At 43.0% G+C, this 27,555-nt stretch overlaps 1 long non-coding RNA gene across 1 annotated transcript in view; it reads right to left on the reverse strand.

The window, feature by feature from the left end:
• Positions 1–3,510, reverse strand: part of LOC309662844 — a 42,409-nt gene extending 38,899 nt beyond the window's left edge. Inside the window, exon 1 of the long non-coding RNA XR_014265019.1 lies at positions 2,153–3,510. This is a non-coding gene — a long non-coding RNA (uncharacterized lncRNA). The remainder of the gene's footprint in view (positions 1–2,152) is intronic.
• Positions 3,511–27,555: the final 24,045 nt, after the last annotated feature.

Below are 27,555 nucleotides of genomic sequence, written 5' to 3' on the forward strand. Positions count from 1 at the left end.
AGAGATCTCTATATAGAATCAGGCTCAATGTCCTTCAAATATAAGAAGGACAAGTGGGAATTTATAGCCAAGAGCAGGGTGGGGTCAGTGGGTGGAAAATACTAAGAAGAAACATCAGGGGTAAGGGGAGAATTCTGACTAAATCAACCTGACAAGATTTTTGCTGAAGGCAGACCAGGGAGATCAAATATCGTCACCTGGCAGATGCTAGGGGATGAAGCATTTGATCAGCTATTGAGGGTGATCAGATACTGAGGGTGGGGGAGTCTCTCTAAATTCACTTAACAGGATTCTTGCTACAACTGGGTGATGCAGGCTTGACAAGGACAGACCCTGAAACCCAAGGTCAAAGCCTAGTTAAGAAGAGGCCTTAAAGGAGACTAACTAGCATTTGGTCAAGGAGAGTCTTTATCACATGCAAATTTCTGTCTGTTTCCTGGGGAACCTGACCTAGGACACTAACAGAATCATCAGTCAACTCTATTTTTCTAGGTAAACACACACACACATTCTTATTGTCACATTATTATTTTTTAAAATACTTTAATTCCAACAAAGAAAGAAGTGCAATCTCAGAATAAATTAAAAATGCTTTGAACTAAATGTTTAGTTTAATTAGAAACAAAACCACTGGTTAGACAAAGACTTCTTATATAGCACACAAACCATAAGCCAGAACCAATTTAAAACTCTGCTCTTTGAATGTCACACAAACCATAAGCCTGAACCACTTTAAAACTCTGCTCTTTGAATGTCACAGATTAGGAAAGAAATATTTGCCAAAACCATATCTGACAAAGAACTTCTTTCCAGAGTATGTACCCTCACAAAGCACTAAGAATACAAACAACTCAATTTTTTAAGTGAGACGAAGATCCTCTTAATCAAAAAAGAGATACAGATGGAAAATAAGCCCATAAAAAGATGCACAACATCATTAGTTATTAGGGAAATGCAAATGAAGACGACAATGAAGTATCACTATACACACATTAGAGTGGCAAAAACAAAGAAACCAAAAAACAAATCCTGATAATACCAAGTGGTGACAAGGATGTAGAGTAAGTTGAACTCTCAATAGATTGCTGGTAGGAGTGCAAAATGGGACATCCATTTAGGAAAACAGTTTGACAGATTTTTATAAGGTTAAATATTTACCCTGTGACCCAGCAATCCTACTCCTGGATATTTACCCAGTCGAAATAAAACACATGTTCACACAAAGACCCATATAGAAATGTTCATAGTGGCTTATTCATAATTCCCCCAAACAGAAAACAATCTAAATGTCCATCAGCTGATGAATGGATAAATAGTTATACCACCATACAATGGAATATTACTCAGCAATTAAAAGAATGAGCTAATGAAACACACAATAACATGAATGAATCTCAAAATAATTATACGAAGTAAAAGAAGCCAGACACAAAAGGCCACATACTGTATGATTCCATTTATATGACATTTGGGAAAAGAAAACTGCAGGGACAGAAGTTAGATCGGTGTTTGCCAGGGCCTGAGGGAGAGGTTTACTTTAAAGGGGCAAGAGGGAATTTTGGGGGTGATGAAAATATACTATACATCTTGATTATGGTGGTGGTAACACAACTGTTTCTACGTCTCAATACTCATAGAACTGCACATGCAAAAAGGGTGAGTTTTACTGTGTTCATTTATACTTCAATAAACCAAACCAAACCAAAACTTCCCTGTATTATCCTTATCTTTTTTGGTTTTGCCACCAACTAGTGAAAACTTCATCACCTACAAACCCTGGCCTGTGGATATGAAAGGAAGCAGGGAGAACGGGCAGTGGTTATAGGATCAAAAGGGACTTTTTCTGGACAGATGAGACTGGAGCGTGTGTGTAGGCTGAAGGGAAGGAGTTAGTTTTGAGGGGAGAGACCAAAGTTACTGGAGATGGGGGGAGGCTCATTGATGGAGTGAAAGCTACTTTAATCAGAATTCTTCATGTCAAACAACAGAAACTCAATTCAAACTACCTTAAGCAAAAAGGAAAGTTTGGGGCTCACATAACTGAAAAATCCAAAAATTTAATAACAATGTTGTCAGTACTTGTCTTAGCTCAGGCGGCTGTAACAAAATACCATAATCTGGGTGGCTTAAACAAAAGACATCTATTTCTCACTGTTCTGGAGGCTGGGAAGTCTGAGCTCGGGGTGCCAGTATGGTCAGGTTCTGGTGAGAGCCCTCTTCCTGGCTTGCAGATGGCTGTATTCTTGCTGTGTCCTCACATGATGGAGGGAGAGAGAGAGAGAGAGAGAGAGAGAGAGAGAGAAAGAGAGAGAGAGAGGGAGGGAGAAAGCTGTCTGGTGTCTCCTTATAAGGGCACTCATCATCCCATGGTGAAGACTCTACCCTCATGACCTCATCTAAACTTAATTACCTCCCAAAGGCCCCATCTACAAATACCATCACATTGGGAGTTAGGGTTTCAACATATGACTTTCAGGGAGACACAAACTTTCAGTCCATAGCAGTACTCTAGCTCTGTATTTCCTGGCATCTTTTGCCTCTCCCTCAGCCTTGTTCTTAGGCAAGCTCACTCCATGTAAGATGGCCAGGCTTGCATTAGTTTTATAACTGACAATCTCAAGAAAAAAGAAAACTGTCCTGCAGTGCTTGTATCCAGTCTTGAAACAGATTCTAATTGGCCTTATTTAGGTCAAGGGCTCACCTTGTGCTAGGGAAAGCGGAGTCCCATTATGGGCAGCCCCAAGCACATGGAAAAGGGAAAGGGGAGTTAGGAAAGTAAGGAATACAGAGCAGAGAGACAAAAACATGGTAGATGTTTACCATAGATCCACAGACTTGGGAGGGGATAGGCTCCATCCTTTGAGACAGATGGGAATGAGGTAGGGATGAATGAAATGTAGAAAGGGTGGGTAGTTTTTACTGAAGAGAGGGGAATGTGGTCAGGAAAATGAAGTCATTCACAGCTGTGAGTTCCTCTTCTGAGCCTGCCTGAGAACAAGGCTAAGGAGAGAGAAAAGATGCTAGGAAATACAGAGCCAGACTATTGCTATAACCTGAATGTTTGTGTCTCGCAGAATTCATATATTGAAGCCCTAACCCCCCCCCCAGTTTGATAGTATTTGGAGGTGGGGCCTTTGGGAGATAATTAATTATAGATGAAGTCATGAGGGTAGGGTCCTCATGATGGGATCAGTGCCCTCATAAGAAGGGACCAGAGATATCGCTCTCTCTCACTCAAAGCCCCTCTTTTACTCTATGAAGTAAGGGCATTTGCTGAGAGTGAATCAGTGGGGAGAGTAGAGGTAGAGTGCTAGGCTTGGGGGTAGGGGTGCATATAGGGACAAATAAAAGGATTGCCAGTGATATTGAGGTTGGAGATAAAAAATTCTATCCATCTCTTAAGGCTCAGTTGAGATATGTTCTCCATGAAATTGTACCTCCACTGGAAGCTATCCCACACTCCTCCAAGCTTCATGGCATTGGGGGCCACTCTTACAGCACCCAATATAGTAATATTATCATGTTTACATAGTACTAAGTATTCTGCTAGCCACATCAATCAGGTTCCTGAGTTTGGAGACTGACAGTTTGAATAGTGAGTGGAAATACTGATTACCTGAGGTTTCTGAGTTTTGGAAAGTGAGTAGTAAAAGTTTGGGTGGAGATGGATTTATTTAAAAATGTATCTGAATCTATTCAGTTCCTGAGTTTGGATAACAAAAGTTCCGATAAAGAGTTTGAACAGTGAGGATGACACAGTTGTGTGTATGCATGCATGAGTGTGCACGCGTGTGTGTATGCCTGTTAACTTGCCTGCTGTATTGTACTCTCTTGAAGGCAGAACTCTTGTGTGACTAATTTTCATGTTTCCACATGTCCTAATGTGGTTGGTGCTCAATATTTGTTAAATGAATAAATAAAAACTCCCAGCTTTCCTTTCCCTCTTTTCTTTGTTCCTACTAAACTTTACTGCTCCATTAAGATAATTAAAGATGAAACCAAAAGAACAGCTTTAAGAACTGCTCTCGTAATTGGGACTGCTTCCAAATGCCATTGTAAGCACGTGCTTTTCTTTTTTTTAACCCCACCCCCCATTGGACAAAACCTGAATCAATTTCAGGGGATGGATTTTGCTGCTTGTGTAAAATGTTCTGGCTTCTAGTCAAATGGACATTGCAGGAGTATATAAAAATGGCTTTGTTCTCCACACAAATGAATTCATTTAAGCAGCACACAGTTTTGATTTCTTACTACCTTTTGGGAGGGTAGAGCATTAGGGAATTTAAAGGTGTCATTATTGTATGAAAAGTGCTGAATAAGGAATACCTGAGTGGTAGACAACTCGCTGAACCACCTTAGTGCATCTGGGATAAGGGAGCACGCTGTTTACTGTGCCTGAAACCTGTTTCCAATACAAGGATTGTACACTCCTTGCTTAAGGAGGAACAATAATAACCAGTAACCTTGAACATACAGTACGGCTCTGCTGCTTGTTCTTCATTTGTAACTATATCCTTAGACAAGGCTGAATCTCAGAATTCCAATAAAAAGATTAAAAGATTCTGATAATGGCTGAAACGTCTTTGTTTCTGCATGTTTGTGTGAGAATGAGGCTAACATTAGCAGAGTTGGCGTTTAATAAATATTCATTGAAAGGGTGGATGAGTAAAGAAAGAGACTCCACTGCTAGAGATCAGAGCTTAATAAAGACATTTTTCCATGAGGAAGCAAAGAAACAAAGTCCCTACACTTTATGTTTTGTAAGTACTCTAGTATTGTATTCAGGGACGCAGGAATTTGGAGAAAGAGAAGAAATGCACATTTCTGATGGTGGATTAAGGATGGAAGTTAACCATCTCCAAAGTGGGTGCTTCCATATTTCAATTCACAGCAGCCACAAATGTCATTTGTCTAAATAGGAACATACAGGGAGGCAAGAACATTAGATTTAATTTCCATTTGCATTTCTAACTAGCTCAGTGGCCTTTAACATGTTTTGCAATTCTCCTGATCCTCGGTTTCCCCATTTGTAAAATGGATGTAACTCATAGGGGTTTTATGAGAATTAAATACTATATATAAACATGTATGAGATTGAACCAGGCATATTTAGTCATTCAACAAATATGTATGTGCCAGGCACTAGGGCAAAAAAGACAAGACCTTATCCCTTGAAGAGCTTATAGTCTAGCGGGAAAGATTTGTATGTTTTGAGTGTTGAGGTAAGTATGGATGGATCACTATCGAGCAAGAGGAAGAACGTCTAAATCATATTGGGGAACACAGGGAACACTTCCTGGGGGAGGCAATGCTCAACCGAGTTTTGAAGAAGTATAAGTTACATAGACGAAAATGGGAAGGTCATTCCAGACAGAGTGGTCATCACATGGAAAGGCAGAGTGGCACTGACTGTTTAGGGAACTAAACATACTGATAGTTCAGTATAACTGGAGCAAAAGGTGTGGGTGGAGAAGAGGCAGCAGAGGGGGTGAGAGAGGCAGGCAGAGGCCAGATCAGGAAGAGCCTCGGGCGCCATGCTTTCAGAAAGTGAACTTTACCACCAAAGGTATGGGCAACCACTGGCAAGTTTGAGGGAGGGTGGGTTGAAACTAGTTTTATGTTTAGAAAGAGCACTCTGGGTGCAACGTGGGGAAAGGGTTGTAGGAGTGCAGCCTACAGGCGGGGGGTCCAGTTTCAGATCCCTATAGTAATCCAGACCAGAAAGAAAGGAGAGACTGAGCTAAAGTTATGAGAATGGGGAGGAGGAGATAGATGTAAGAGCCATTGAGGAGGTAGAGCTTGCAGGGCAGGGGTAGAGGGCAGGCAGTGAGGGAAATGAGAGTCTAAGATGATTTCCATCCAACTTGGTGGATGTCATCGCCATTCCTTGAGATGGAGATCACAGGAGAAGGAGCAGGTCTGAGATGGGCCTGGGGTGGGTAAACATGACGCCTTCCATTTAGGGCAGGTTCAGTTTTATAGTCTGTGAGTCACGTAAGGTTGAGACCACTTAAAGGAGAACATCAAGAGGGAAGGGTCCTGGGCAAGGCCATCACTTTGCACTACTCCAGAAGGGATGGTTCAAGCTGTATGTGTGGATAACGCTTCCTGGAGCTGCAGGGCACAGCCTGCGAGGCTGTATATGGAGGCCCAGGGTCTGGGTCCCTGACGTCATGGAGCTTCTTCATAACAGCTCTGGACTATTTACTCAGACTTTTATGTGAGAAAGAAAAAATTCCAAAACTGCTCTTTCGGTTAAGCTTTTAAATGACCAGTATTCGCCTAATATACACAGGGAATCACCATCCTATGGGACAGAGTTGAAACCACAGATATGGACCCAGTCTCTCAGGGGCTGTGTGCAGTGAGAGGAGCAGAGGATAACAACAGAGCCTGGAAGACAGGCCCTCGAGGGGTCCCTCCACACTCTTCCCTCCATCCATTCTGAAAGGTCCTTTACTGTTTGTCCTTTTCCTTCCCACCCTGCCTCGGGGATGAGCATAAGCCTTCTCTACTCAACCATCGCCATTCCGTCACAGACATCCTACTCTAACCATAAAGATTCACAATTGGGTGTGTGGGGGGGGGGGAGGAAAGCAGCAGCAATGATTTTAACAGCTTTAATGAAATATAATTCATGTATCATATAATTCAGCATTTAAAGTGCACAATTCGATATTTTTCACTATTTTCACAGGGTTAGTCAACCATCACCACAATCTAATTTTAGAACGTTTTTACCCTGCAAAAAGAAATGGGATTAAATGTCCATTGGCATCTGTTTCCCATTCCACAGCAATAATTTTTAACTCGGCCGTTGTTGGAGCTGAAGTAAACCAACTAGTAAAACCAATGCCTTAGGCATAGAAAGCAGAGAATAAACCTGAGGACACAGAGGTTCAATGAAGTTCAGTTACCTGCACAAGGTGACACAGAGAGTGACAGAACCAGGTCTCCTGGCTTTCCCTTCAATGTCCTTTCACTTTTTTGAATAATGCTGTAGGCATTCCATAAGGACTCCTTGAATGGAAGTGATAAGGTACCATGGAAGAATAATGGCCTTTATTTTCTTTGGAAATAATTTCAAAATTACAAACATGTTGCAAGAATACTACAAACTCCCATATGCCCTTCACCCAGATTCCCCAATTGTTAACATTTTACCACATTTGTCTTTATTCTCTCTGCATATTTATATACTTTACTTTTTTCCAAATGATTTAAGAGGAAGTTGCAGACACAATGCCTCATTAACCCTTAATACTTTAGTACGCATTTTCTAAAAACAAGGACATTCTCCAATATAACTACTGTACAAACATTGAGACAATGTTACCATCTAATCCACAAACAACATTCAAATTTTACCATCTGTCTCAATAATATCTGTCTCAATATAATATTGGGTCTAGATTCCAATCCAAGATGATGTGTTGCATTTAATTGTCATATCTCTCTGGTCTCCTTTAATTTGGAATAGTTCCTTAACCTTTCCTTGTCCTGTATGTCCTGTATGTCCTGTATGTCTTTGACATTTGCAAAGAGTACAGCCTGTAGAATATTGTTCTATAGAATATTCTTCAATTTGTGTTTGTCTGATATTTCCTCATGATTAGTTTTAGGTCATGCATTTTTGTCAGGGCCGCCACAGAGTAACGCTTTGACCAGTGTATCACATCAGGGATATGTGATGTCGATTTGTCCCACTACTTGTGCCATCAAATTTAGCCACTTAGTTAAGCTTGTTCTTCACAGTAAAGTTAATTAATAAGCATTTTGTACTTATTAATAAGTATTTTATTGGGAGATACTATGAGATGATGTGAATATTCTGTTTCTCATCAAATTTTCATCCACTGGTTTTAGTATCCACCGATGATTCTTGCCTAAATCAATTTTTATTATGATGGTGGCCAACCCATGATTTTCTAATTCCATCATTCTTTCTATGTTTATGTGTTGGTGTTACACTGTGAGGTAGAGTTTTCTCTTATTTATTTACATATGTCATTTTAGATTCATGGATTCCTATTATATTTATAACAGGTTGTAACATATTAGTCTTGATATTTATTTTGATTCTTAATTGCCCTCAGTATGGCCAATGCGAGACCCTTCAGGCTGAGTCCTTTTGATATGTCCTCCTCATTCCTGAGTACTACGTCACTTTCTGGAAAAAGAAGTTCCAGGTTCATCTTGTATATCCACTGTCCTAGCCCTGTATGTTAGTTCCTGTGGCTGCTGTAACAAATTATCCCAGACTTTGTGGCTTAAAACAACAGAACTTTATTCTCTCACAAGTTTGGAGGCCAGAAGCCTGACATCAGTATCACTGGGCTGAAATCTAGTTGTCAGCAGGACCATGCTCCATCTGGAAGTTCCAGGGGAGAGTCCATCCCTTGCCTCTTCTAACTTCTGATGGCTGCATTCCTTGGCTCATGGCCATATCACTCTAGTGTCTGACTCTGTGGTCACATGATCTCTTCCTCTACTGCCTGTAATCTCTTTTTCTGTTTCTCTCTTATAAGGACTCTTGTCATGGGTATGTAGGGCCCACCCAGATAATACGGGATAATCTCCTAATCTTGAGAGAAACTTAATCACATCTGCAAAGATCTTTTTTCCAAATAAGGTAACATTCACAGGTTCTAGGGATTAGGATGTGGATATCATTTGGTGGGTCAGTTTTTTTTTTTTTTTTTTTAATTATTAGCACCTTTAATTAATTAATTATTTATTTATTTATTTATTTTTTTGGCTGTGTTGGGTCTTCGTTTCTGTGCGAGGGCTTTCTCTAGTTGCGGCAAGCAGGGGTCACTCTTCATCGTGGTGCGCGGGCCTCTCACCATCACGGCCTCTCTTGTTGCGGAGCACAGGCTCCAGACGTACAGGCTCAGTAGTTGTGGCTCACGGGCCCAGTTGCTCCGGGGCATGTGGGATCTTCCCAGACCAGGGCTCGAACCCGTGTTCCCTGCATTAGCAGGCGGATTCTCGGGGCATGTGGGATCTTCCCAGACCAGGGCTCGAACCCGTGTTCCCTGCATTAGCAGGCGGATTCTCAACCACTGCGCCACCAGGGAAGCCCGGTGGGTCAGTTTTTAGCCCACCACATCTTGGACTCAGTCATTTCTTGAAGGAGTGCTGGTTCTTCTGAATGGAGAAAGATATTTAGAAGCCAAGATGTGAATGCTAGGTATGCTCTTGCTTCTCGGATGCCTTTACTTCCTAACACTCTATGCAGATAGAGCTAGGAAATTACAGAGAGAGAAAGAGAGAGAGGTGTGGATGTATGTCTGTGAATATGTTGGGCTGCACCCCATAGGCCTACAAGCCCAGCTTCAAGACCAAAGAAAGAGTCTAGAGTCAGCAACAGAGATATCAATGGTTTAATGGGCGGGCGGGGGGGTGGTGTATATTACATGTCTGAAGCAAAGTCCTGGAGTGACACCCCACCATGTGCAGAGCACGGTGAGCAGGACATGGTTGCAGTCTTCACTCCCGAGGTAGGGCAGAAGGGGAGATTACCAGTTATAGGCTCATTAGTTACCAGGGAAACCTGTAGAGAGGCATGCCCATCACCTGCCCCTTTGATAAGAACAATCCCTAGCTGGGGCTTGGGGCAAGTACGCAGGAAGGTCAGTCATGTGGGTAGGGTAGAGGTGAAGCAGTCACTGGTCGGGCAGGGGATATAGGAGAGCAAGAGAACAGCCGTCCTGAGTGGCCTGAACATACACTCCACCCCTACACACCCTGCACGACCCTTACAATCTCGGCCCGCCCCTTTCCCACAATATCCCTGGGGTCAGGTATACAGCAGGCACTGCAACCAGACACCACAAATAGAATACAGACAGCAGCAGCCAGAGAGCATCAAGAGTAAGATACCCAGTATGCTCAGAACAGTCATTCTCCAGGATGTGGGCAAATTTTGGAGCCAAGCACTTACCAGGTCAACGTAAAGGGAGTCAATAGCAGCAGTGCCCTGTCCAGTTATAAGGAAGGTAAGGCCACCCCTGGTTTTCACAAACCCAGAGCCACCCCCATGGGGAGGGGAAGGCCTGGCTTTAAAAGAAACGTTCTGGTGGCCTATCCAGGAGTCAGCAGTCAGAGTACAGATCTGTCACCACATGTTATGTTGAGTGCCACTAGGGGTGAACCCATTAGGTCTTTTCCATCAAAAAGCAGTTAATCCCACTAGTTGGACTTGTGTGTCCAGAAGCCAGCCTATTCCACTGCACACAGCATAGCCCAGGAGGGCTCATGGGCAGTCAGTTGTACAGTAATGTTTACCAACAGGGGTCCTTCTGATGTATTGACATGTGGGACAGGAAGATGGTGAGAGTCTTTCTCCCCCATGGTCAGTAGTCCCCACATAATCATAGTAGCCGGGTCAATTTTTCATGGAAGTCCAGAGGAAGACAACGGCATCTGGCTGTTGACCCAGCAATTAGACTCATTTTGCAGTGAGGCCATTGTTGCTGCTCAGTCCTCAAATAGATTTCCTCCCTCAGGCTAGGGACGAAATATAAGACATCTAACAAACACAACACAGGGGAGATCATGACCCTTAAGCAAAATACAAGCAGTAACCGAATTCTGAGATAATACCACACCCACCTGTGGTTTCTGTCCTGATCTGCATTGCAATTCAGAAAACTCAACTTTTCAATAATACAAGAATGTGTCTAAAATCACGTATACAATGGCCATCTAGTTTTACCTCGATGTCTGAACCACAGCTACTCCGTTTTGACTCTCAAATCCATTCCCTTGCTCAATGGCCAAAGCAGATGTACAATGCATGTCTGAAAGGACAAAACAGGCTGCTCCAGTCAGTAAAATTTAAGTTAAACCATGTATAAGCCTTCTGACTTCCCCATACCTCAATATGTGCAGATTTTTCCATCATTTCCCCTTTTGGTTGCAAATCTTTGAATAGAAAGCACTGATGATCAAAATATTTGTCCGGCAATGCTGAGGTTCTGGCTCCTACCCCGGGTTCAGATCATGTCCCTCAGTGCTAGGCCTCCTTAATATCCACCTAGTCATTCACGTTGGGGGAAAACTAATCAGATCTTATGAACAGGCTCAGAGGTATGTCAATGGGGAAACACTTTATAGGCCATACATTTTTATCACTTATACCCGGTTGTCACACAAGCATTGTACATGTGCTTTTAGCAATAGACTTAAAGCAAGCAGTGTTACATATCATGAGTAGTTATACTCTGTGGCAACTTCACTAGAGAATTTTCTTTTCCTCCTGAACATCAGGGCAAAAGTGTGGCTAACACAATAACTTTCATAAATACAGATCTCAATTAACAGAACTAAAATTTAATATCCACTAAAACATAGTCTTACTAACACAACACTGTAAAGCAATTACACTCCAATAAAAATATTTTTTAAAAAAACATTGTCTTTTTTTCCTTCTGAAATTACCCTCATCTCCACCAAACACAGCCAAATCAAGACTAATTTGTTTGCAAAACAAGTCTGGTCAATTGATCATATAGGTTCCTCCAAACTGGCTGAGGTAGAGCTCCTCAGAAGGAGTCTCAGACTGAATTCCCAACAGGCTTCTCAAGGCCAAGAAAGTCAAGCCCAAGGCCTGCCATAAGGCTCTGCCCCAGTGGATTTCTCAGTCCCCAAAATATTGAGATTCCTACACATGCCAGGAGATAGTCATTCCCATTCACCTGATAAGGCTGCTCAGAACCCAAGAGTCTCCAATTTCTGGAAGCACCAGGCAGTGAGAAAAGAAAAATATTTCAATTGTACTCAAATTACTCAATTTATAATTTACCAAATTGCCATAAATCATAACTCATAAATCATGCCATATATCATAACTCAAGTGAGGGGAAGGTCTTCCCTCTATCTGGAAAACAGAGACCAAAACCAGTAACATTCCAGACAAAACCCCTAAACATTATAACCATATTCACCAGTTCACTCAGTAACTAATCTTTTTGTTAACTTTTTATGAAACCATCAGGCTTTCCATTAGGATTCTTTAATTTCTTACTCTGTTCAGCAGTATAATCTGAAATTTATCAGAGACTGCCAAAAGGTCCTTCCTATGAATCTTCTTGAAGATGAAGCACTTTCGCAGAAGCATCAGAGTACAATTACTGTCTACAAATGACAAAAGACTTTAAAAGGCACAAACACCTGATCTTAATGTAATCAATAAAGAAACTTGGTTACAAGAATTATGACTGATTATAATCTTAACCCTTGAACCCTTTGCCTCAATCTCTGGCAAAAGCCAAGAAGCAAGTAATCGTGCATTTCCTGATTGGAAAACTTAATGCTTTAGTCTTCCTCTCCTAAGCAGGCAAAGGTAGCTAAACTGAGACCTTTAATTGCTAAACTCAGCAATTAATGTTCCAATATTTTATCCTATTTGAAACGACCCAGATAGTCATTTAACTTCGTTTAGTTTCAAGTTACCAAAATCTAGAGAGACTATTTTAGAGAGACATTCGTAAAACATAATTATTTCTAGAGTTTACTTAAAAGCCCTTTTTTCTCCTTTACTCTCAGAGATCACAAAAGATTAAAGTTCCAGAAAGCCCAAGTAGGTAATTTACATCTCAAAGGCACAAGAGAAATACCAGTTCCTTCTAGAAAGCTAGCTTAACCAATTACAAAAGGCTCACTTTGATACAATAGCAGAGCCATTAGAGGCCACTGTTCTCCAGATAGCTTGGCAGCCCCCATTCATCAAGGACAGCCACCCCGGGGGTATCCCCCGCAACTTTCAGGATCACCCCTGGAACTTTTGGGCCTCACGTGTTAGTGGACGGCCACCTCAGGATTATACCCACAACTTTTGGTCCCCACATACTAGTGGACGGCCCCTGCAACTTTCCATTCCCCGTCCTGTATTTCCCAACATCTCAGTGCTCACAGGAGTTCCCTCAGTTTCCCGGCTGGCTCTGCCAATTGTTGGGCTGCACCCCAAAGGCCTACAGGGCCTGCGCTTGCCCAGCTTCGAGACTGAAGAAAGAGCCCAGAGTCAGCAACAGAGGCGACAGTGGTTTAATAGATGGGGGAGCTTACACGTCTGAAGCAAGGTCCTGGAGTGACACCCCACCGTGTGCATGGAGGGCAGGATGTGGTGGAGGTCTTTGCTTGGGGGGGTGGGGGAGGGGAGATTACCTGTTACATGGGAATTGATGTCAGGTGGGCTCATTAGTTACCAGGGAAACCAGTAGAGGGGCACGCCCCTCACCAGCCCCTTTGGTAAGAACAATCACTAGCTGGGGCCTGGGACAAGTACGTAGGAAGGTCAGTCACGTGCATAGAGTGTAGGTGAAGCAGGCACTGGTTGGGCAGGAGATGTATGGAGAGCACGAGAACAGCCATCTGGAGTGGCCTGACCATGCAGTATATGTACGCCTATGTAAGTATGTATCTATAGATACACACAAACATAAATACACATAAATCTAATTTATCTACTCATGTAAAAACCAGGAGCTCACACAGAAACCTTCAATTCCAGTTCACCAGTACAGTGTTTATTCCAGCCTTCTTCCTTTCTGTATTTGTAGCTTGAATGTGTATCTGTCCAACAGTGAGAGACCTGGCTTCCATTAGCCTCAAGATGCTTATTATTTGATCCATTCCCCTGTAACCAATCTCCCGACCATGCCAGCGAAATCCACATAGCCCTGTTGCTGCCAACCACACTGGCTATAGAGAATGAAATACATCTGCCCTGGGGAAGGGGAAGGGTGGATAGAACCTTTCTCTCTTTTTTTTTTTTTTTGCCCGCATTGTGATACTTGGGAGAACTTAGTTCCCTGACCAGGGATTGAACCCAGGGCACATGGCAGTGAAAGCACCAATCCTAACTACTGGACCGCCAGGGAACTCCCTGGATAAAACCTTCTAATGAAAAGAGGCACAATATGATTTTATTAGAGAAGTAGAATTGTCTGCTTTAAAGATAAATCTTTCTTCCATTGAGCTCAAAACACCTTCATTTGTGATCTTACATTTGTTATGCTCAGAGAGATGTCCTCAAGTCCCAGAAATGAATGATATTTATAATCCAACATCCTGAAGAGTCTCCATCCTAAAGGCTTGAGATGACAGTGAAGGGTTCAGAAGTTCCCCTACACAACATACATATTCACATTAGTGCTGCATTTTTCTCATCCTTTAAAAAAATGTGAATTGCCAGACATGCTGAATCTTAAATTGCTTATAGACATAAAATGTTTTCAGTTGGATGAACACCTTCATATTTTAAAACCTTAGAAGACCCTGGGGGGAGTAATTTTCAAATCCACTCAGACACACTAACAGATGATTTTACCCCTCACTAACTTCTTTTCTGATGTTGTTAATGGGAGGAAGGGTGGAGTTCAGCAGTGCCATTTAAATTCTAGACAAACATTGGATTTATAGTTCTATTGTGTAATATCATTGTCTAACACATAAAGTGGTTTTCTTACTGAGAAATAAGAACTGAGTAGTGGTGGAGGAGGGAAGCCCAGGGAAATTAGTGGATTAGAATGCACGTGGGTGACTCTTCCAGACAAAGATCTTTGGGCACATTTTGGCTCTTTGCTCTCTGCATCTAAAAAAAAAAAAAAAAAGTGTGTGTGTGTGCGCGCGTGCACGCGCATTTGTGTGGCTACCTTAGCTGTCTCAATCCCTGGGCTGCTTAAGCATTAATAACATCCAAAAACACAACAGATTTTGTTTTTGTTGCTATCGCATATGCCAGGCATCTGGGCTGAGACAAGGAGAATGGAAACCTGAAAGCCTCCTGAAATTGTGGAATGATGACAGTAGCTTTTGGTAGCAGGAACTGGGTTTCATTTTCCCCTTCTGTTACAAGGGTTCAGAAATTAAAGGGAGGACACTTAAAAAGGGGGGAAAAAGCCTGGGTACTACACACCACAGTTTTAAAAAGGAAGATGTACATCAGGACGTAGAGGAAGTGACAAGGCAGATTTTGCAATAGTTAAGCCTTTTTTACAGGGTCCAGATCTGTGGCGTGACTATAAAGCAAATAGGATTTCTTTAACACCACACAGCTTACTTAAACATTAAAAGCAGTTGTACCCACTTCAAAGTGGCCCCCCAGGGAGCCCATGCACAATGCTAAGGAGAGTGTAGTCTTTCAGAACATTTTGGAAACATTTTCTGGAGTTGACTTCAGAGTCACATAATGAGCCACATGAAATTTTAGGCTTGTGTCTATAGCAACGATTTTTTCCCACCCAGACTAGAATTTCCATCCATTTATTATCCACTTTTATTTTTCTCATTTGACTTTAAAAGACTTGGAATTTTCCCCCAAAATCACTCTCAAAGATCTTTTAATGCAATTCAAAAGAACGTCATTAGTGATCATTATGGTACGAATAACTACTTATTGGGCTACCTGGGATATGCAGATACTTTATATACATTTTACCTGGTCTTTTTTCTCGTTTTACCAATGAGGAAACTGAGGCTCTGAGGGAGATTAAGCAACTGGGTCAAGGTCGCATAGCTAAAAAGTGGCAGAACTTGATTCGCACCCAGGTCACCTGTCTCCCAACAAAGCTCACGCTTTTTGCCCCATGCTACACCTAAAGAATCACTCCACTTCTTTTGAGTTATGGCATTTTAGCCCTAGAAACATGTGGTGATTCCCAAAGTGGCCATTTCAAAGGCACAATGCTCATTAGATTGTATAAATTCTTGTTTATGTGTTTCAAGCCTGTCTCATTATTTTATTGTCACAGCTCATATTTTATGTCACAGAGAAAACGTTTACAACTGAAAATGCTAACAGGATATTACCCACAATTGAAGATGGTAAATGTTAATATTACCATTTAGAACAATGAGTCTCAGGAACTGGAGGCGGGGGGAGGGAGTTCAGACTCCCACATGCCAGCCCACCCGCATCTCAGGGGGGCTGGGTTGTAGGTCTGGTTTGAAAACAAAGCAGTGCTTTGTTCTAGTGCTTTTTTTCCCCTGATACTTATGCTGAATTTCAGAAAATGAAAGGAAGGCATGCAATGTTTTAAAGTTTATCAAACGGGAAAGCAGTTTTTTTTTTTTTTAAAATGCAGGGATTTTAAATAAGTTTGGAAAATACTATAAGAAGGAAAACACAATCTGCTTTAATATTTTAGAAATCTTTGCCTCCGTACAAGAGAAAACTGACTGGTAAAAGCGAGAGGTAAGGAGGTCAAAGAAAACACATCTTCAACACCCATTGTTTAATAATTCAATGCAAACCCTCCTTATTATGCCTCTAAAAATCATTATTGTTCCGAGAGGGGCGCTGGGGAGAGGAGCAGCAGCCTCTGGGCACAGAATAAGACAGAGCAGCACGTGAAGTTCCAGGAGCTGCAGACATTCAAACCTGCTCCCTCCTCTTTCTGGAAACCCTGGTGGTGAGAGACAAATGCTCTTGAGCATCTGTTCAATAGGCAGTTGTGAGTGGCGGGGATTCTTTCTAAACACATTCGTAGCTGTTGTGTAAACAGCTGGGTTTAAGAAATAGCTCCATTTGCACCAGCCTATTATTTGATGAAGGAATTTGAGTGTGTGACCTTGTGTCTCTGAGAAGGTCAGAGCGGTTGATTGTTTGCTGGGTAAAATGCTGCATTGAAAAAGTATTGTGTGTTCAGGCACTTAGGCTTCCACTCTCATTCTGCACCAGTATTTCCAGCCCAGTTTTCCTCTGTATTCTTCTTATTTTCAATTATTTGTGATTAGAAGGATGGTAAGATTCATAGGCTCCAGAGACCATATCTGCTTTATTCACCAGTGTGCCCTCAGGATATAGCATGGTATCTGGCACATGGTAGGTATTCAGTGAATGAATAATCCAAAAGCTCTTGCCGTATCCCGCTCTGGACTCTGAGCTGGTCATTGCCCAAAGCTCATCTGAGTTCACTGGGTCAAATTCCAAAGAAAGCAAGAGAGTCAGTTTTCAATGATGAATGGGCAGTGTGCCATTGCCAGGCCCTTCTTGCTACCATTTGGAAAGCAAACCACTGTTTACCCTGTGAGCCTTTTGGAAGAAAATTGGCACTTTGACACACCACCCTCAAAGGGTCTACCAATCCCTGTTCTGGAAATACAAAATCTGGGTTTCTTCTATGGCTAAAGTCTTGGGCTTAGCCCCCTTGGGGGCAGAAGCCAGGGATGAGGGAAGCCCTGGAAAGCAGCCAGTGCCATCAGCATGGCCTGCAGCGACATTCCTCTGGAGGATGTCCTTGGTTCAAGCCAAAGACGTTGGCCATTGGATGCACTTGAGAAGAGATCAACTGCAAACTGGGAATTGCTATGTACGGAGCAGAGGAGCAGGAGACAGGGGATGCCAAAGCTGAAGAGAGGCGAGAGCAGGCGGGAGACAGGTCTTGCATGGACGAGGAACCCTGTGTTCTAGCCGTACTTCCTGGACTATGAAGTGTCCGATACTACAGGGAGGGTATGCAAAGGAGAGAAGTCAAGTAAGCAGAACCTAGGCCCCTGGGATCAGAATGAGGGCCTAGGACTGTGAGTCTCAGTAGAACATTAAAATCACCTGGGGAGCTTTTGCAATCCATGGATGCCTGATCACACCCCTAGAGATCCTGATTTAATTGGTTGGAAGTGGGGCCCAAGTCTCAGTGGGTTTCAAAAGCTCCCCAGGTGATTCTAATGTACACTAGATCAAGCAAAATTGAACAGAAAGCAGGAGGAACGTGCTTATCCACGTAACTTCTTGGCCCACAGCTGAGTCCTCTCACCTGCTGGCCCAGCTCACCCCAGGCACTGCGACCTAGTCTGAGCCTATTCCTAGTCCAGAGAAATTGAAGGGAGCTGATTTCCGTAGCTCAGGTGACTGGGTTAATTGGGGCGGTGCCCTCCACTTTCTTCTTTGGGCAGCCAGACAGTGTCCTAAATCAGCTGAAGACCAAAAGCCTTGCATCATAAGCAGTGTGATTGAATTAGCATATAATAGAGTGGTTTAACTTTAGGGTTGCCAGTTGCAAATTAAAATACAGGACACTGAATTCGGATTTAATTTTTTTTTAATTTTTTTATTTATTATTATTATTATTTTTTATTTTTGGCTGTGTTGGGTCCTCGCCTCTGCGCGAGGGCCTTCTCCAGTTGCGGCAAGTGGGGGCCACTCCTCATCGCGGCGCGCGCGCCTCTCACTATCGCGGCCTCTCCCGTTGCGGAGCAGAGGCTCCAGACGCTCAGGCTCAGTAGTTGTGGCTCACGGGCCCAGCTGCTCCGCGGCATGTGGGATCTTCCCAGACCAGGGCTCGAACCCGTGTGCCCTGCATTGGCAGGCAGATTCCCAACCACTGCGCCACCAGGGAAGCCCCGGATTTAATTTTGAATAAACAATGGATAATTTTTTTTAGTATAAGTATGCACCATGCAATACTTGGGACATATTTGTACTAAAACTTATTTACCTGAAATTTAATAGGGCATCTTGTATTTTATCTGGCAAATCTACTTTAGGCTCAAATATTATGTTTGAATTTAAGAGCATGACTAGCTTTTTATAGCAAAATTGAAAAGATTGGGTTACTGTGTATGTAACCGTTTCACTCTCAGAAGTGTCAAGTTTGAATAAATTATGTGGTCATCCTATGCATGGTGACCCAGGCTGAGAATACCTGGCTGTACTCAGTAAGACAAGGATTTTATTGGTTAGTCCCATAAAGGAGATGATCTCTAGTTTTCTTTCTGGAAGTCTGGGGTAACAGAACATGAACTCCATCTGGGCAGCTACTGTTAAATCTATTGTACCTTTCTGTCTCACTGATGCCTTTCTGCAGCTGGAGGAGGTGGACCCTGTAGGAGGCAAGGATGGCAAATTCCCTCTCTGCCACCAGCATGCCCTGTACCGTGCCAGGAGTGGCAAGAGCTGCAAACCTGACTCTCCCCTGGGGTGGGGAACTCCTCTTACTTGCCCACCAGATCTGGAGACTAAGGCAGGTAGCCATAAAGCTGCTTTTATTTTTACCTTTAGCTGGTGTCTTTATCTGCCTGTAATGAACCATTCATTTACAGGAAAAAAGAACATGTTCTCAATTCTACCTTTGGAACTAGGAAATTAGTCTTTAACCAGATGAAAGCACTCAGCACTAAACCAGCTGCTGTTTGTTCCATGCTGTCCCTCTGTCTGTGTCCCTCTAACTGTAGTGGCCTGATCATACATCACACCTAAGGCAGCTGCGAAGAATCAGCCCTGGGCCATGGCCATGGCCCTGATTCAGATATTTATCAGCCTGCCTCCCTGTGTGTGCGGCCCATCCATTACTGCATAGCAAGCATGCGCAGAGCACCTCAGCTTTCTGCTCAGCGCCTCATATTAGCCTCAGGTTTGCCTCCTTGCTCTGATCACCAGACTTTCTTCTCCCGTTTATCAGACTTGCAGCTCCCTCCACCTGTCCCTCTGCTTGACTTAGGGCTTTATTGATCCTTGCGCTACAGCATTCTTAAAGCTATAAGATGCATAAGGGACGTACTCTCTACTATCTTTGGTCTCAGGGGATCCCTCAGGACATTATACCTGAGACCCTCAATAACCTATTCCCTATCTGTCACCTAGTCGGGAGCAATATTCTGTCTAGGTGACAGCATTCACAGCACAGCCATATTACTCCAGTGTCCCAGGCCTCACCAGCCTGGGAGTACCATATTTGGTGATACCTCTTGTCACCCAGAATAGAGTCAGTTCAGTCTTTTCTCCACTTTCTCTACCTCTCCCCACATATTGCCAAGAATGCTTGGCTCGCTTTCCATGTATCGGCTCCTTTATAGCTGCTTCCTGAGAAGAAATAACAACTCTGACGAGTGCTTGCAGGCCCGTCTCCACACCTGCTGACCTCTGGACGGCCCCGATAGCATCCCCGCCGCGGCTGACGTGGAGAGCTGGTCTCTGTTCTGAAATCTGGACAGGCTAGGGAGGCCAAAAGGAAAAAAAGAACACTATTTTTAAAAAATCATTTTAATTGTTATGACCATACCCACTTGCTGTTCTTTGACTTGCTGGACCAGCTCGTTCATCTTCCCACTGAGCCGTTGGGGCACCTATGGCTTCTCACAGGCCAGGGTGGAAAATGACAGGGAGGGTCCTCCCAGACGAGCCCCAGCCAGGCTGAGTACCCAGCTAACTCTGTACATCCTGGCCCGTGCGAGTCGCTTGCTCCGAGCTGCCAGACAGCCCGATGCTGAGAGCTGTCTCACGCCTGGATCTCCGTGGATCTCGGGTTCCCAAAGTCCCTGTTGCGTGCTCCGCCCACCTCCTGCAACAGCACCTGCTACCCTGGCTGGATAGTCCCGACGTTGAATGCCTGGTCCCTTGTGCCCACCCGATCCTCTGTGGTCACGGAGATTCCCCTGTTTGGCCCCAGTTCTTACCATATCTGTGGCTGGGCTGCCACTGAGCACGTGGTCACCACCATGCTTTTGATTTGGCCTTTCCAAATAACCATCAGCCAAATGCCTTCTGAGCTTCCATTCCAACAGCATGCTGGGGGGAAAAAAGAAAAAGGACAGATGGAAACGAGGCGGGTGCTCAGGCAAGAGCAAGCACTGAGAGGTGCCAGGGGAGAGCAGAGCAGTTATGCCAGATAACCCTACTTCCTGATAAACGTTCTGTGCCCTTTCCTCTTATCACTAATTCACTGCGGCTGGAACATGGTGACTCAATCCCGCGGTGGAACTGAAAATAGAAAGGCCAATACAGATTTTTCCCTTCCCTAAGATGACTTACAATAGGAAATGTTAAAAAACTATAAGCACAGTGTTGTTCAATATTCCTAAAGAACCAATGAGTTGGATTGAGCATAATTTGATTTACCAAAAACTTTCATTTATACACATAAAAAGAAAAGAGTTTGACTACTGTATAAAGCTAGATACTAACCTAACTTGTTGGAGAGCAAAGTTACAACATCTTATAAAATAAGTAAATGCTACTGAACACTTAGTGAGCTGAACATTCTCTATGTTAACTTTGTCAGCAAAGGCATGGGTTACCCAAAGTCATTTCTGATGTATCTCAACCATATAGAGCTATAAAATAAAATGAGTTCATTAGTTGTTGGACCAGAGAACAAACGTTTCTTTATTTCTTAGGGACTCTGAGGTGTAGCCAAAAATTCAAATGCCTAGTATTTATCTCTAAATGTAACTTCTAGTGTTTCTTTTGAGACACCCTAGGAAGAACATCTCATATGAGCACTACGGTAATGCTATACTGGTCCATGTGCACTCTGGATCTTCAATGACACTGGTTTTATGACCTCGAACCACTTTAGATTCTACCTTAGCTCCTACCTGGCACAGTGACATTCAGTAACTTCTCCCCCCTGGGAAAGTACCCATGGCTCTTACATGTCCAGTGCTTGTGAGTTTCATTTCCTGAGCCACTGAATTCACCTGCTCCAACCCTCTACCTCACCCCGTTCTTCTAATCTCTTTCACTTCTAGCTTGGCTGCCTTTATACTGTTTTGTTTTGCTCCTTCAGTTCACATCCTGGGGAGACGAAATAGCATGCGATTCCAAGTCTGCCACTTACCAGTTCTTCACAACTTGCTCAGCCTCTCTGAGCTTCACTTTTCTCATCCATAATAATAATAATAATAATATACTTTCTTATATGGTTATTGCAAAGGTTAAAGGAGATAGAGCTGGAAAGTGCTTAGCAAAGTGCCTAGCACATAGTAAAAGCTCAATAAATGTCAGCCATTATTACTACTATCTGGCTTTCCTGAGATGGCCAAAGGCTCAGCCATTCTTCAAATCTCTTTTTGTTTAACTTGACACATTCATGGATTGCTTTGATAGAATCCTTTCCAGTGCAGCCTAGCAACTTAATCTTTCTCTGCTCACCTTTCATGCGCTTTTATACCCAGTCTTATCTCTGTGGGTGAGTCCAGACACACGATTCCATATAGCAACAGAGACAATCAGAACATGTTCCTGTAAGTTCTCATCTACATGTGGAAGGAAGCAGCAGAGGCAAGTCTTACAATATCACCTCATTATCACAAATGCCAAATTTTGGTAAATCAAGAAGCACATTTTCAGAAACTTTTATCATAAATGTCAAACTCAAGATGATCTAATCTTGATCTTACCAAGAATATCATCTAAGAATTTCTCAAAATGGGTGCATCGAGACATTTTATAGGCAGTTATGCTTTCAGCTGGTTGTTGATTCCATTTATGAAATTTAAATCTGAAAAATAACCCATGGAACTGGATAATAACCCAGTATGCATTCCATAATCCTATATGACAGTTGGGGGAAGCCTCATTATGACTTGGGTTTGAACTGTCACAAACTTTTCTCTTTGGAAAATAGCCTGCTTTCATTTGGGATCCATTTTTTCACTTTGGGGTAAAATGAAAGCCTCTCCGCATGTCATTTCCAGAAACATTATTGCCATTGACCATCAAAGCATCCATGTAAAGCACAGGGTCTGTATGGCAGTTTTGTACAGCACTATTGACAATAGGCAAGACATGGAAGCAACCTAAATGTCCATCAACAGATGAATGGATAAAGATGTGGTATATATACACAATGGCTGGATTGTATAATCCAGCCATAAAAAGGAATGAAATATTGCCATTTGTAGCAACATGGATGGACCTAGAGAATATTATAGTAAGTGAAGTAAGTCAGACAGAGAAAGACAAATATTATGTGATATCACTTATATGTGGAATCTAAAAAACAATACAAATGAATTTACAAAACAGAAACAGACTCACAGACATAGAAAACAAACTTATGGTTACCAAAGGGGAAAGGGGTGAGGAATAAATTAGGAGTATGGGATTAATAGATACACCCTACTACACATAAAACAGAAACAATAAGGGTTTACTATAGGGACTTCCCTGGTGGTCCAGTAGTTAAGATTCCGTGCTTCCACTGCAGGGGCACGGGTTCAATCCCTGGTGGGGGAACTAAGATCCTGCATGCCGTGCAGCCAAAAAAAAAAAAAAAAAAAAGGATTTACTGTATAGCCAAGGAACTATATTCAATATCTTGTAATACCTATAATGGAAAAGAATGTGAAAAAATATATAAATAACTGAATCACTGCTGTACACTTGAAACTAACATTATATTATAAATTGACTATACTTTAATTTAAAAAAACATGGCTGTATATTCTGTTACATTCCACCTATTGAGAAGTTGTAGCTATATCACTTTTTACTTCAGTCTTCAGCAACAGAACATGGTGAGTTTTGAGCCGGGTGGAGGCTAGGCTAAGCCAAAAGAGATGCCTATGGATGCAAAATTTAAGGAGGCACTCACTCTCAAGTTTGTGCCAGTATGGGCATTAATGTGTGATGCAAAAATCTTCACACTTTGCATCTCTCCATGTGCCTTTACCACAGATCTCCTTGTCTCTGATCATTTAAATTTTTTTTCTTTCTAGGCTTTGGACCAGACAGCACTGCCTGGGAAGCTGCATATATTCCCATGTTGGACCACTTTCTCTTCCACACAAACTGGATGACCAGGTATACTGCTCACTGCACTACCCATTGGGAAGATTTTCCCTTTCCACTGCCTTTCAAGGCTAACCCTTGAAATACCCACAGTCCAAACTGACCCATTCATAAACCAATCTCAGGCAGGTCTTTCAACTGGTCATGTAGGATCCCTCATAGGAACAACCCAATGCAATCATTGTGGGGTGACATGGGGAATCTAGGCTACCTAGTCATGCAGCTGTCTCATGCCTTCAAGTCTTGCTTGGGCTCAATCCAAAACATACCATTGTCAATTTATGGTAGACTTTGCTGGGCCAATCTGACTTTACGACTTGGTGAATGTGATGGAATCTAGCTCATGAGCCGTTCCAGAATCATGGTCATCTGATGTCTCAGGGTCAAGCGTTCCATTCCTACCAGGACCTAACTGTACACCTAGAGCTGTTTCACAAAGGACACCCAATTCTCTGATGTAGGTGGCATGAACTTATTCCAGAATCTCAGAGATCTGCATTGTGAATTTTTTCTGGAGCTTGTCATAAACTCCTCACTGCATCAAGGGAAACCCACCAGTGACACCTCCAAAAACATAAGATCTGGTGAATCATGTGGCTGAAGTGATGGTGCTGATTGCAGTAGGCCTGGACTTGCTGCAGTGTCCTTTCCTGTTCTGGGCTCTATTCAAAAACTGGAAGCCATTGGTGTCACCTAGTATGTTGACTGGAGTAACATTTCCAGGTGTGGAATGTGGATCAGAATCCAAAGGGGTAGAACCAGGAGCTATGCTTCCTTCTTTTTGGCAGGGGATGCAAGATGCAGCAATTTATCTTTTACCTTGATTTCACCAATTATTCCCTATTTTTTTTCCTGCCTCTTCCATAATGGAAAAGGTCCAGTGCAATGAATCTGCTACCAGAAGGCTGGTGGGTCTCCCTAGGAACTCTGCATTGGTCTTTACTGTTGCCAAATTAGGCTCTCAGTGGTGGCAGTAGCCATATCAACCTTGGTGGGAGGAAGTCCATAACGTTGAGCCTATGAGTAGCTTCTATCCCTATTGCTGTGACTACTCTGAACATGAATTCATTAAGCACTGGAATGTCTGACTGAGATCCAAGAATGGGTCAACTTATCATCTTGACTTTTTGATAGCCTTCTCTGCATTGAACATGCACAAGGGAAACAGACATCCTCATTCTGTGCCACTTCAAGATGTCCATCCTTATACATTTTTCAGTCTTCCTGTCACCAATCTTCCCTTCCTGTTCTTTCCAATTCTCTGACCATCCATCCACTGTCTGTGAATCAGTCAGTGCCTATTTTCCATCCTGACAGAGTGGATAACCAAATATACTTCTTTTGTTTTTCCCACTGGAAGGATGTCCCTTTACTATTGTCTAATATGCACCTGATTTGGGCTATAATACTGCGGCAGTCCCCTTCTGGTTAATGTAGGCATACCGTGTAGAACCATTTGTAAAGTAGATCTGAGTTTTCCCCCCTTGGTCAGTTGATCACAGTGGACTCCCCGTGATGTCATAGGTGTGAACTGAGGAAGAGGAGGCAATGCCATAGGATCAAGTGCTGTGGGAGTCTAAGGCACTGCTCATGCAACTTACTTGTGTCTTCAGGATCTTCCTGAGTCCTATCTCTTATACAATGTTTACACTTGATGATGGATTGCTGCTGAGCATACTCTAAACTTATAAATTGCTGGACCAGATATTACTAAGTTCATGACGGACAGCTCAGTTTGTATTGTCACTTAATGTACCAAATGTCTCCACCAAGGCCCTGTAGCAGGCTAGGAACTATTTTTTGAAAAGAGAATTATTACCTGAAGGAGCAAGCATAGCTTTGTCCCCCCAGACTCCAGGAGTCTGCATTGTGATTCTCCTCTTAGAATTGCCAAAAGCAAGCATCCCTATTTGCCACTGATACTTTGAGTATGGCTGGATCTATTGGGTCATATGACTACAATTGATGTAGAACCTTTTCTTGCTTTGGGCACAATTCAAAACTGGCAGCCTTTGGGTTATTCTGTAAATGGGTTGCAGTAGCACACTAAAATTAGGTGCATATTTCTTCTAAAGCCCAAAAAAGCCCCTGCATTTTCATGATGTTTATCTCTTACTCCATGGCATGTATGTGTGTGAGTAAGGTATCTGTGGTGCTTGCTACTTTCTGCTCCTCGGGTCTAATTAGCATGCCATCAATTAATGGAGCATCATAATTTTAAAAATATTTATTTATTTGTTTATTTATTTTTGGCTGCATTGGGTCTTCGTTGCTGCATGCAGACTTTTCTCTAGTTGCGTCGAGCGGGAGCTGCTCTTCATTGTGGTGCATGGGCTTCTCATTGCGGTGGCTTCTCTTGTTGCAGAACATGGACTCTAAGCACGTGGGCTTCAGTAGTTGTGGCACACGGGCTTCAGTAGTTGTGGCTTGTGGGCTCTAGAGCACAGGCTCAGTAGTTGTGGCGCACAGGCTTAGTTGCTCCGCGGCATGTGGAATCTTCCTGGACCAGGGCTCGAACCCATGTCCCCTGCATTGGCAGGCAGATTCTTAAGCCCTGTGCCACCAGGGAAGTCCAAGGAGCATCACAATTTATGTGGAATGTTAAGATGACTAAGATATCTTTGGCCTAGATTAGTGCAGGAAGCAAGAAAGTTGATGTAACCCTGAGGCAAATCCTTGCCACTTGAAAGCAAACTGCTGCTGATGGGTCTTGTAAATTAATATAGAGAAAAAAGCATTCACCAGATCGACAGCTGTATGTTAGGAGTCAGGGTCTGAGATGATTTGCTCCAGAATATACACCAAATTGGAAAAACAATTGCAAAAAATGCCTGATTGATTTATGATAACCTACAATCATTCTCCAAAATTTATCTACCTTCTGCACAGTCCAAATAGGTGAGTAAAATGGGGGATGTGATAGTAATCACTGCCTTGGGATCTAAGTCTTTGATGGTGTCACTAAACTTGACAATTCCCCCAAGGATGCAGTGTTGGTTTTTGCTTACTAGGCTCATTAGGAGAGGATGCTCCAGGATGCTCTGCTTAGCTCTTCCTACTATAATAGCCATCACTCCATGGGTCAGGAAGCCAGTGTGGCAATTCTGTCAGTGGCCTAGCATGTCCATTCCAATTACACTTTCGGGAACTTGGGAAATAACCATACAACGAGCCCATGAACCTATTGAGCTCACTAGGTGTAGACATAGGCCAGAATGTCATATTTCCTGACCGCCATAAGTCCCTGGTGGACTATAGTGGGTTTTGGGGTCCTCTGGGATTAGCATCAATTTAGAAGGCTGTGTTAAGTTTCCTAGTGTTTCTGTAACAAATTACCAAAAACTTGGCTTTAAAGAACAGAATTGTATTCTCTCATCATTCTGGAAACCAGAAGTCTGAAATTAAGGTGTTGACAGGGCTACTCTCCCTCTAAAGGCCCTGGAGGAGGATCCTTTCCTCTTCCAGCTTCTGGTGGCTCCTATTGGCTTGGGGTTGCATAACTCTAATCTCTGCCTCCATCTTCACATGGCCTTCTTTCCTATGTCTCCTGTCTCTCACAAGGGCATTTTTTTTTTTAAGTTTTACTTACTTATTTATTTAATTTATTTATTTTTGGCTGCATTGGGTCTTTGTCGCTGCGCGCGGGCTTTCTCTACTTGTGGTGAGCAGGGGCTACTCTTCGTTGAGGTGCGTGGGCTTCTCATTGCAGTGTCTTCCCTTGTTGCAGCGCATGGGCTCTAGGCACGTGGGCTTCAGTAGTTGTGGCTTGTGGGCTCAGTAGTTGTGGCTTGCGGGCTCTAGAGCGCAGGCTCCGTATTTGTGGCGCATGGGCTTAGTTGCTCCTCGACATGTGGGCTCTTCCCGGACCAGGGCTCGAACCTGTGTCCCCTGCATTGGCAGGCAGATTCTTAACGACTGTACCACCAGGGAAGCCCTCTCATAAAGGCATTTTAATTGGATTTAAGTCCCACCCTAGTCCAGTATTATCCTTATAATTATATCTGCAAAGATGCTATTTCCAAATAAGATCACATTCG

The sequence above is a fragment of the Balaenoptera physalus genome, assembly GCF_965194825.1.
Source record: "Balaenoptera physalus genome assembly, chromosome: 1".
Lineage (NCBI taxonomy): Eukaryota > Metazoa > Chordata > Mammalia > Artiodactyla > Balaenopteridae > Balaenoptera > Balaenoptera physalus.